Below are 11,157 nucleotides of genomic sequence, written 5' to 3'. Positions count from 1 at the left end.
CCTTTGGCTCCTAAGGTAACATTTCCTTTGTCGTGGTGCAACATGGACTTTTGTGTTATAATAGACATCAAAGGTAACATCGATGTATATCTATAGTATCACACTATGTATGTTACCTTTGTAATTTAAATTTGCAAAAAAATGGGGCACACAGGTGGGCCCCATTTTTTATAATAATTTGTATTATATTAATTTGACAGGATTTGTTTGTAAATTGAACATATATACCATTAACATGTTTTTCATACGTAAAAAGCAATACTACATGAAATTCTCCTATTCGAAATCGACAATCCCAAAATATCATTACATACCACAAAATGTATTACATCCAAACCAACTCAAACATTCAAACCATCACATGTCTAAAACTACGACATCAACAATTATTTTAACTAAACAAAATAGTTCAGGTTCTTTACTAAACATTAAAAAAAAAGATAAACTTAATAAAATAGTAACACTAGAAACTCTTTACATTATCCTCGACTTCAGATGCAAGTGTTTGGTCCACTTTTTGTTAAGTGTCCTCCTTTACTAGCATGTCTCTAACTGCAGGATACCCTAAAGATAACAATTCAAAAATTAGTTAGACAACACAAATTGCGCCAACAAATTACCCAACCCCTAACACTAACATAACTTATAAGTATAAGAAAAAGTAGGAGATAGTGTAGAGAAGATGATAACATTTAAATATAGCAAAAATTAATACATCATCAATTAACAAAAATTCAGATTTAGATCAATATACCAATTAACAAAAACATGAGTAAAACTAACACATAAATAACAATCTTTTTTGTTCCGGACTTTGCATTGTCACTGGAAATACATAACACGAAATTAAGTTTCAAATAGCTTTGCTTGCTAAAAGTAAAAAAAACACTCGTTAACACTGTCTGCTGTTGCTAATTAAGAAAAGATCCAAACATAGGTCAGTCTTGGTTATGCGCGTGGAGTGTACCATATAGCAAATTTGATCAATTTGAGTATAAAAATTTCATTCATATTTCATAAATACAACGAAATAATATGATTTGTCCATCATAATTGTGATATAAAACATTTAAGAACATTGAGTCTCCCTTGATCCATATAAATCATATATATTAGAAAATATTGGGGCTCCTGGGAAAATCAGGTCAATTTTCCAAGTCTTCTAAGACTTATAGTTATACATTTAACAGGAAGTACACGATAAAAATACACCATTATGCTGAGCTACAAACAACCTGAAGTCCTGAACGAAACTTCCATCTCAATTACTAAGTGTTTTAATGTGCTTATACAATTACTAAGAAATGACAAAGTATTTACAAAAAAAATACAAGAACCTAATATTCTATCTAATTCTCAGCTGACGAAAATTTGGACAGTTTTGAGTTATAGTTCTAAGTTCCAGCAATAATTAAAACACACACATAGTCACAGAGAGAACAAAATTTGTAATCCCATGTTTTATGGTTTACATGATGTGTTTCATATAAAACATACACATAATCAGAGAGAGACAGAGGGATCAGACTCTAAAAAGAACTTGTGAGCAATAGTCAACCCGATGATACCAGCACCTACTACAACGACGTCGTATGAGTAACAATTTACCTTAGCAAACCCTCCACTGGCTCATGATAATACTCTTTGTATCTCCCTGCAGTTTCATACTTCCTGTTCACCTAAATTACCAAGTAATTGTATACAATATCAGTAGATACAGCAATTTGAATCACACTGATAAAAATAAACGTGTACCAGTGTAGCACATAATTTTAAAAAACCTTCTCAATATAAGCAACTATTTATCGAGCATCAAATTGGTAATCATCCGGTAGAAAAGCTGCCCCACCTTCTTTGTCAAGCTCAAGCGCAGGTTCCTGTACCAGCAGATCAGTACTTGACAAGAACTCGGCCTTGAACCCAGCCTGAGACAGCTGATCCACCCTCTGTTTTAATACGACAGATTCTGCAACAGTTTTACCAACTAACAAACTCCATGTTGACCGGAAACTTACTTGTTTAAAGCAAAAACTAATGTAGAGGATAATTGATTAAACTAAGGTGAATTACATTTGTGTAACGAAAATACTGATATGAAAACTGACCGGTCTTTTTCCAGCCAAGTGAATGTAGAGGATCAAGTCTTTGGTGAGTAACAGTGTTTGCAAACTCCTCCCAGAGATGTCGGCTTCGAGTAGCTAGCTCCCACTTAGGAGTACCAGGCGTCTTGTGTACCATCCATATGTACCCATGTCCTACAACAAACTTAAAATGTCAGATTTTACTAATCCTGGAAGTAAACAAACAAATAAATAAATATTCAAGTATTATTTAGATCACGGGATTTCAACTCGGTTAACAGGAACCAGAAAACCACATTTTTGCGCGGGTGTTATTGTATTAGTAGTACCTGCACCCGTGGCACCAGCAAAAGGAACAGCAGCATCCACAACAGCAACAGGGAGATCAGACTCTAAAAGGAACTTGTGAGCAATATTCAACCCGATGATACCAAAGATGCATATCGAGAAGGTCTTACTAGATTCAAACTTATGAAACTCCAAAAGAAACTCAAAATTTAAAATTCAAATTAAAGAAGCCCTAAAATTAAAGAGAAACATGAATTACCTGAAGTTTAAGCAAAGAAATCGAGTTATATGAACTGAAAACAAGAAACCCCTAATTGGAAGAGCCCTTGCCAAACTATATTGAAAAAACCCTAATTTGAAGAAGAAAATTTACTTTAGATAAAGAGATTTATAGAGAGGCTATGTATGAGAGAGAGGTTTGAGAGAGAGAGAGATAATTTTAGGAAGAGTACAGGATAGGGAGAAGAGGAAGAAAGTGTAATGGCGAGATAGAAAGTGGGTTGGGCGGCTTTCATCCAAAAAAAGGGCTCTCCGTTTGAATTTTTTTATAAATTTTGCTCGCTTTTAAAAATTTCAAGTCTCCAGAAAAAATATACAATTTATAATTTATAATTGTAGTAAATAATATTGAAAATATTATTTTAGAACCAAATTAGTTAAGTATTTTGTTACTTACATTAATATGTATATTTATATTTTAATAAATTTTATTTTTAAAATTGTGTATATCAATGCTCGTATATGAAAGAGAATTATAATATTTTAATTTTTTATTACTTTTAAAATTTTATATTAAATTTTCTAAATTTTGACTTTTCTAAAATTTTACCCAGGTAAGTCCAAAAAACTACCACTTCTCCAAAAGTTTTGAGCGTACTTTAGTCCGCCTGATCGAGAGCCCAATATTGCTCAAAAATTTTTTGTTAAACTTTTAAGTTTAAATAGTGTTCAAATTTTTTAATAATAAAAAATTATCAGTTACTAATTAGTACAATTTACAAAATTTTAAAAAATAATTTATTTTATCAATTTTAGCTAATATTAAAATTATTGCTGAATTATGTTATCAAAATTGATTAATTTTGAAGTCAAATAATTATATAAATTTAATTGTTTGTAAAATGTTACTTTTTTTATCAATTAACACCCTATTGTAACATAAATTTTCACATGTTACCGTATGTAACACTTTAAAGCTATAATAACGTGTTACGAAGGCTATGGTAACATCAAAAACACTAGGTTACGGTAGGCTAAGATGAGCATACCTAAGGTAAGATAATTTTGTAACACGCGTGATTAAACCATTGTGATAGGCCATCTATGGCATAGTGTACTGATCACTTGCTTTCATTTTATATGCCTCGTTTACTCTGTTAGGCATTACAAGTATCTTTCAATACTGAATCTCATGTTATTTTAATCGTCACATAGACGTCATAAGCTTTTATCTACCCTTCGTTTCACCCAAATCCAATTTACGGATTGAAAGTTACGACCAAAATAGTCAAACAATAAACACACAGGCATATAACACATTAATCAGAAAACACATAGCACATAACACGCAAGGAATTCGATAAATATAACTTCTCAAAGAAGGTTCAGGGTAAAAATGATTTTTGGGTATTTAATACGAATTTTTGAACATTTTTTGGAATTAAAACGGTTACCAAAATCAGTTTATAAATAAATAACAAGGTTCAAATACCCGAATCTGACTTTAAAACCATTTAATAATAATTATTGAGCCTTGAATATAATTTAGAAAAATATTTTAAAACTCGAAACTATTTTTCAAAATTTTAAATCAAAAGAAATAATTAAATTTAATTAAATAATCAATTAAAATTAATTGATAACTAATTAAACCAATTAAATAATTAATATTTAAAATAATTGACCAATTAAATAAATAATTATCACTTAAAATTAATTAATTAAATAATTCAGATTTATTTTTGAATTTATAAATAATTAAAATAAATTTTGGAAATTAAAAATGAATTTTAGAAATTAAAAATATAATTTTTCAATTATTTTAAAAAGGAAATCACAAAAACGATTTTTTGGAAAACAAAAAATGGGGAAAAAGAATCAAAATCGGGTTGTAAAATAACCCAACTGGTCGGGTGGCGGGTCAAGAAGAACAGCCGCCGGGAACCCGCCATTTTTCTGGGAATTCCCCAGAATCCGATCTGTTCCCGACCGGCGTTCAAATCCCAGCCAGCCCTGTTCGCCCCAAAACAACATGGTTTCTACGGGTTTCTTACTCGAATCGAATCGCACACTTCACAGAGTTTTAAATACAGCAGTAACAATCAAAACCAATTCAACAACCGTTGATTCCGGCCAAACCACTACAACCCCGACAATCTCGATTTTCCTGTCAACTCGAACCGGCTACGCTCCATATTTCATACCAACACCAATCAATCCATTTTTACACGATATGTTTAATGGTATCATCCAATTAATCTAACAACCCTTAAATCAAAAGCGCCTAATTTCAATTAAGAACATTCAAAGTTCTAAAAACCCTAATTTCATGAATTCGAGAATCAAACAATGATTTCTCAGTGATATGAAGCTCAAAATTAATCATATAATATACAAAATTGACCATAGTTTAATGATCTACAACATGCAATCATCAAAACCCATAAACAACTTCAAAATAAAAAAGTTCTATTTAACCTTAATTTAATTCGAATTTAGATAAATTATTATAAAATAACCTGTTGATTCTGTAGGTATACGGATTGAAGAACTTGAATCTACTCGTCGATAGCTTCGATTCGACTACTTGCACGCCCAAATCGGTGTTCGATAACGCCTTTGAATCCCCGTTTGATTATGAAGAACATGATGAATATAGATATTTTCTCTGGATAATTATCTATTTCTACTGTGTGGTTATGATTATCTGTAGAGAATAAGCTACTATATTGGCTATTTATATTTACGTAATATTAGTACCCCGTTGGATCATATCGGATATAAAGATAGAATACTTAATAGTTAAGTATTAATAAAACTGATCCAATTCGGTACCGGTTTTAGGATAATTATCACAACCAGGGTTTTTGTAAATACAGTCTTGGTCTCAGCACTTTGGTTACACGAATTACGAGAAGATAATATAATAGTTTAATCAAAATATCCTATTTTTCAAAAATACGGATTTTATCAGTTTATCGAAATGAAAATAGTATCGTAAAATTCATACTGGGAATCGTACGGGTAAAACCGTACTCCTGATTGAAAAAGTCAAAATACGGAAAAATGCTCAGAATAATCAAATTAGATTAGAAATGAGTTTTCACGAGACTTCTGGGTAGTAAAAAAGTAAAAACGGTTGAAGTTGGACGATTCCCGATTATTCAAAATAATTTATAATTAATTCAAAAAATAATTTATTATATCCATAAATCCTTTATAAAATCATATAATAACATATAAATTAATTAAAAAATATCAAAATACTCTATACTTTATTTTAGACATATAAAAATTAAAATTCTCAAATTTTATCACATATAGGCATCAAACACAGTTACCAATTATCATATAAATCACCAAAAATTCACATAATAATCACATAATATTTATTTATTGACAAAAATAATTACACGTTATATCCCGGATATTCCATCATTTCCCCTTTAAAAGGATTTTGTCCTTAGAATTACCTAAGTAAACAAATGTGGGTACTTTTCACGCATATCACTTTCTAATTCACAGGTTGACTCTTCAACCTTTGGGTTTTCCTCACAATACTCTTATCAAATTTACAACTTTATTTCTCAACACGTTCTCTCTCTTTTCTAAAATCTCTATTGGATTCTCAACATATGGCCAATTTGCCTGAAGTTCTATCAGCTGATATTTTATATCACATGCCTAGAATCTGGATTATACTTTTTATGCATTGACAGGTGAAAGACGTTATGAATGTGCTCCATATGTGGGGAGTAATGCCAATTCGTATGTTGACACGCTTCAAAATTTCAAAAGGCCCGACATATCTAGAACTCAGCTTTCTTTTCTTTCTGTTATTGATAAAAAACTAAGGTTACTATTTGCTATATTTATTGCTAAGGTTCGGGAGCTCAAGGCCTTTAATGGCTGCTCTCGTGTTTCGTAGCTTAACTCTGCCTTTACGAGATGCCTACGTATCTCTGTGAATTAGAGAATCAAGCCAAAAAACATAGTTCTGATTTGTGGGGTGAGACCCCTTATATTGATGTTAGTGTTCCTTGAATTGGACTTGGTATAGGAGACTTGGTGACCAAGTCTCTGAATTAGAATGGACTTTGGAGTCCTAAATAGTAGGAAACTGATTCCTTATCCTTATAGGTCCCTCAGAGGCTAATCTGCAAGGATTCATGTCCTTATTGGGACTCTTCTTAGTAGCTGATTTTTCCCTTATTAATTAATTACGAAATTAGTTAATATTCAGGGTTTTTGGGCCTTCTTTGTTTCATCAGGCCTGATCTGGTCCATCAGGCCTAATCTGGTCCATCAGGCCTGATCAATGTGTTAACCTTTTTGGTCTGAATGTCATACATCTTCTTATTGGTCTTAGCAGCCAAAATCATGTATAATTACTGTAATATTTAATTACACAATCAGGATTTATTTATCCCTATCATTTGCCCCCCAACTTTTGGGAAACCGTATAAGATTTCGCAAAAGTTAAGTTCGTTCATTCCCTTTTAGGGTATCGTTTTGTGTAAAGTGTGGAGCGACCTACACGTTTACAATGATCTGCCTTGTACGCGGCTTCAGGGTCGTTCAAAAACGTCCCTCCCTATTTTCTTACCTTCTCCCTATTTTTAGGAATTTTCAGGTATTTTTCAGGAATTTTCCCTTTTTCCGAAATTTTTCCAAATTTTCTGCAATTTTTCACAAATATTCTCAAATTTTCAGCCCTTTTTCGACCAGGATCCTGGTCAAAATTTCAACCTGAATCCTAGTCGAATTTTGGGCCAGCTTTCCAATCCTGGTCGAAGGATTTCGACTAGGATCCACAACCTGGATTTCGACCAGGATCCTAGTCGAACCTTCGACCTGGATTTTAGTCGAAAACTTGTGTCTTTTTTTGCTTCCTGGTCGTTAGGTTTCGACTAGGATTCACGACCTGGATTTCGACCAGGATCCTAGTCGAACCTTCGACCCGTATTTTGGTCAAAAACTTGTGTCTTTCTTTGCTTCCTGGTCGTTAGGTTTCGACTAGGATTCTCGACCTGGATTTTGAACAGAATCCTAGTCGAACCTTCGACCTGGATTTTAGTTTAGGTTTCTGCACTTATTCTTGAAAAATATTATGCTTGATTCAGGAATTTGACCTCAATCTTGGTCTGGCTTTTGACCTCAATCCTGTTCTATTATACCCGTAATTTTCGGGTGTCTGTTCGAAAGAATTCGAACAGAATTCACGACCTGGATTTCAAACTCAATCCTGGTCTTATTGGGCCTCATTCTCATTTAATTTTGGATTGGGCCTTGTTTGGGCCATATCTTCTTTAGGGCTTTGATTTGGGCCTGTATTTTTCTAAATCCTAATTGGATTTGGGCCTTCTATTTTTCCAAATCCTAATTGGATTTGGGCCTTCCAAATCCTAATTGGATTTGGGCCTTCCAAATCCTAATTGGATTTGGGCCTCACATTGGGCCTCTTTCATATTAATCTGGGCTTTAATATATTAAAACACCTTCTTTAAAATTCCCTAGAATTCTCGGGAATTTTTATTTATTTTCTTTGGAATTCCTTGGAGTATTCTGGAACATTCCATTTTTGGGCTTTCTTCTTTGGGCCTTTATCTTTAGTGGGCTTTTTGTCCCTTCAACTTCACTTTTTCTCCTATATAAAGAAGCGAGTAGAGTCTATTGCTCCTCACTTTCTCATTTCTAAATTCTCCTTCTTTTTTCTTCTGTTAAGAATCTCAGAGAAATAACAGTAGGTCGGAGTATTTTGAGCCCCAAAGCCTTTTTTAGAGCATTACTTCAGGTAACACTTCTCCCTTTTTGTTTTTGTGCTTTTTTTTACATAGTTTGCATTTAAAATTGTCTCCTTATGTGCCCTTTTTTTTCAAATGGCTGATAAGAAAATGACTCGTTTGGCCAAGATGAATGTGGCCAGAAAGTCCAATGAATTCCCCATTCGGTCAAGGTACACTTCCTTAATTGATATGATCAACACCCGAGGGGACAAGTACCCGTCAGATGCGCATCTAGACGCACACGACCATATCAGTGCCTTGCGGGATCCAAAGGAGTTGGACAAGTTGAGTGGTTGTTTCAAAATCAAGGATCCTTTCAAGCTAGTTCTTACAGGTCCGGCCGATAGGGCCTGTCAGTGGAGGAAAGACGTACTATGCATCTACAGGGATACTCTAAGGGCAGGTATTAGACTCCCCTTTCACCCATTCATCCCTGTTTTGCTAGCTGAAGTGGGCATCAGCCCTTGCCAACTCCCTCCTAGCTCTTGGAGGTTGATTCTGTGCTATCTGTCGCAATGCGCCAAGCACAATGTCCCTACATCTGTTGTTGTTTTCATAAAGATTTTCCAGTTCAAGAACAGTCCTAACAAGAATCCGGGGTAGGTTTCTTTAAACCAGTGCCCAACCGCTCCCCACATAGTGAACGGGAAGTCCATCCCTGACAACAATTTGGGATGGAAGAAAGATTTTCTGTTCGTGTTTGGGAGGTTGGCGATTGGGGCACCCTATTTCGCTCGTCTTTTGGGCTAGCCGTAGATGGGAGCCCTAACGATATAGTTTTGTCTGAGGAGGAGACCAGAGCTTTCAACCTCCTTACTCAAGATAATGGGACTTCCCATTCTTGGGATCTTATCAGGGAGACCGTTCTTGTAGAACGCGGCCTTTTTCCCGTCCCTAAAAAGACTATGTTTCCTTCCTTCTCTAGTTGTCTTCGTTTCTTCCATTTTCTAGTTTGCTAATTTCTCAACTCACTTATCTTATTTGTTGCAGTGGCTGAGAAGATTGAGGAGGCTACAAAGCCTAAAGACCTGGAAACGACCAGGATGAAGCGTGCTGGAAAGGTCTTCAAAGACCCGCGCCTTGGGGATTGTTTCCCGGAGTTCCTACTCCAGGAAAAGGAACCAGGCGAGGAAGGCCCCAACCAAGTTTTACGTACCAAACAAAAACTAGGGTCTTTCTTCTTACATGCTTGGGGAATCCGGGGCAAGGATTCGATTGTTAGCAACACAGCGCTTGCCAAGGAATGGTCTATGCATTCCATTTTCCTGGTTGACTATCAAGACTTTGTTCTTCAACAGGACTTGGAGGCTAACAAGCTTTTCGGAGCTTAGGCTTTGGCGACAGAACGTCTTTTTCCTTTGCCATTCATAGTTTTTTACCATTTTGATTTTTCCATTTCTTACTTTTGCTGTGTATCTTGTAGGCGAACGCCCATTTTCAAGGGGTGATTCACCAAGCCAAGGCTTGGAAAGTTGGCCTCGAGGATGCGAACAAAAAGCTGGAGGAGGCCAACCAAAGAATAGAGGACCTTGAAGCCCAACTCGCCTCATCAACTTCTGACTTCGAGACGGCCCGGGCTGAGAATGTTATCCTTAAGGCTCGAAAGGACAAAGCCTTTGACGGCTGGATGGATACTCAGGAATTCAAGGATTTAATGGTGGAGCATGATGCCCTCCTTCATCCAGTCAGCTACAAGGAAGGCTGGGATGCCGCTGTGGAGGCTATTCAGGACGAGTATTCAGAAGACCTTGAACAGTCTTCCTTCCCTTATCCTGTGCGAGTTCCAGCACTTGGGGGCATTGTAGATAAGCTCGCCGATTTGATCAAGGACAGCCCATCGGGAAGTCAAGGCCAAGGCCAAAAGAGGAAGGAGCTCGAATCCAGCTCTGAAGAGGAGGAATCTTCTTCTGAGGAGGAGCCTGAGCCCGTTATAAAGAAGGCCAGGGTACAAGAGCCTCCAAAGCCAGCGTCTCCTAAACCAGCGTCTCCTGCAGCATCTAAAGCGCTCGAAGATAGTTCCGAGGGAAGCGGAAACTTCTGAGGAGACTTCCGAGGGACCGACAGGAGAGACATCCGAGGAGACTTCGGATAGTGGTTCCGAAGAATCCCAGCTCTCTAAGGCCTAAGTTTTTATGTATTTCTTCTCTTTTAGACAATATTAAACTTTGTAATTGACTTTTATTATTTTCAGTCGTATTTTGCCCAAGTATCGTCGTATTTTTTCTTTTGATTTTTCAAACTCAAGTTTATAACTTGATTTTATCCTTCACAATGCATCAATCTAATAGGCTAAGATTAAGTTGAAGGCTTTATATTATAACTTGGTATTCTTGATACCTTACATGAAATGGGCTGAACCTTGATAAAATCTAAACATATCTTTTATATAGAAAAATCCTAAGCAAGCAAAGCTTCAAGGTGCTTTTAAACCTACTTGTCGTACTGACAAGTGAGAATCGTACTTTAAATGTTCTACACATAGTAAATCTTCAGGTTTTGGGCATGCCAAGTTCTCGGGACTTCAAAACCATCCATAGTCTCCAGCTTGTAGGTTCCTCTACCCTGAACGCTCTTGACTTTGTACGGCCCTTCCCAATTTGGGGCAAGTTTACCTTTCTGCCCTACGCTAGAAGCTTCCACTTTCCTCAAGACTAAGTCACCTTGTTTGAAGAACCTTTCTTTAACCCTTATGTTTTAGTAGAACGAAGCTTTTTTCTGATATTCCACTATCTTCGCATGTGCCTCATCTCGTACTTCATCAATTAGATCCAGGGCTAACATTT

General features: G+C 35.7%; 1 pseudogene; it reads right to left on the bottom strand.

The window, feature by feature from the left end:
- Positions 1–520: 520 nt before the first annotated feature.
- On the bottom strand, positions 521–4,622 carry LOC141674157 (uncharacterized; annotated as a pseudogene).
- Positions 4,623–11,157: the final 6,535 nt, after the last annotated feature.

The sequence above is a fragment of the Apium graveolens genome, chromosome 7 (assembly GCF_009905375.1).
Source record: "Apium graveolens cultivar Ventura chromosome 7, ASM990537v1, whole genome shotgun sequence".
NCBI lineage: Eukaryota > Viridiplantae > Streptophyta > Magnoliopsida > Apiales > Apiaceae > Apium > Apium graveolens.
The sequence above is the reverse complement of the archived record's forward strand: the minus strand, read 5'-3'. Positions and strand labels throughout refer to the sequence as shown.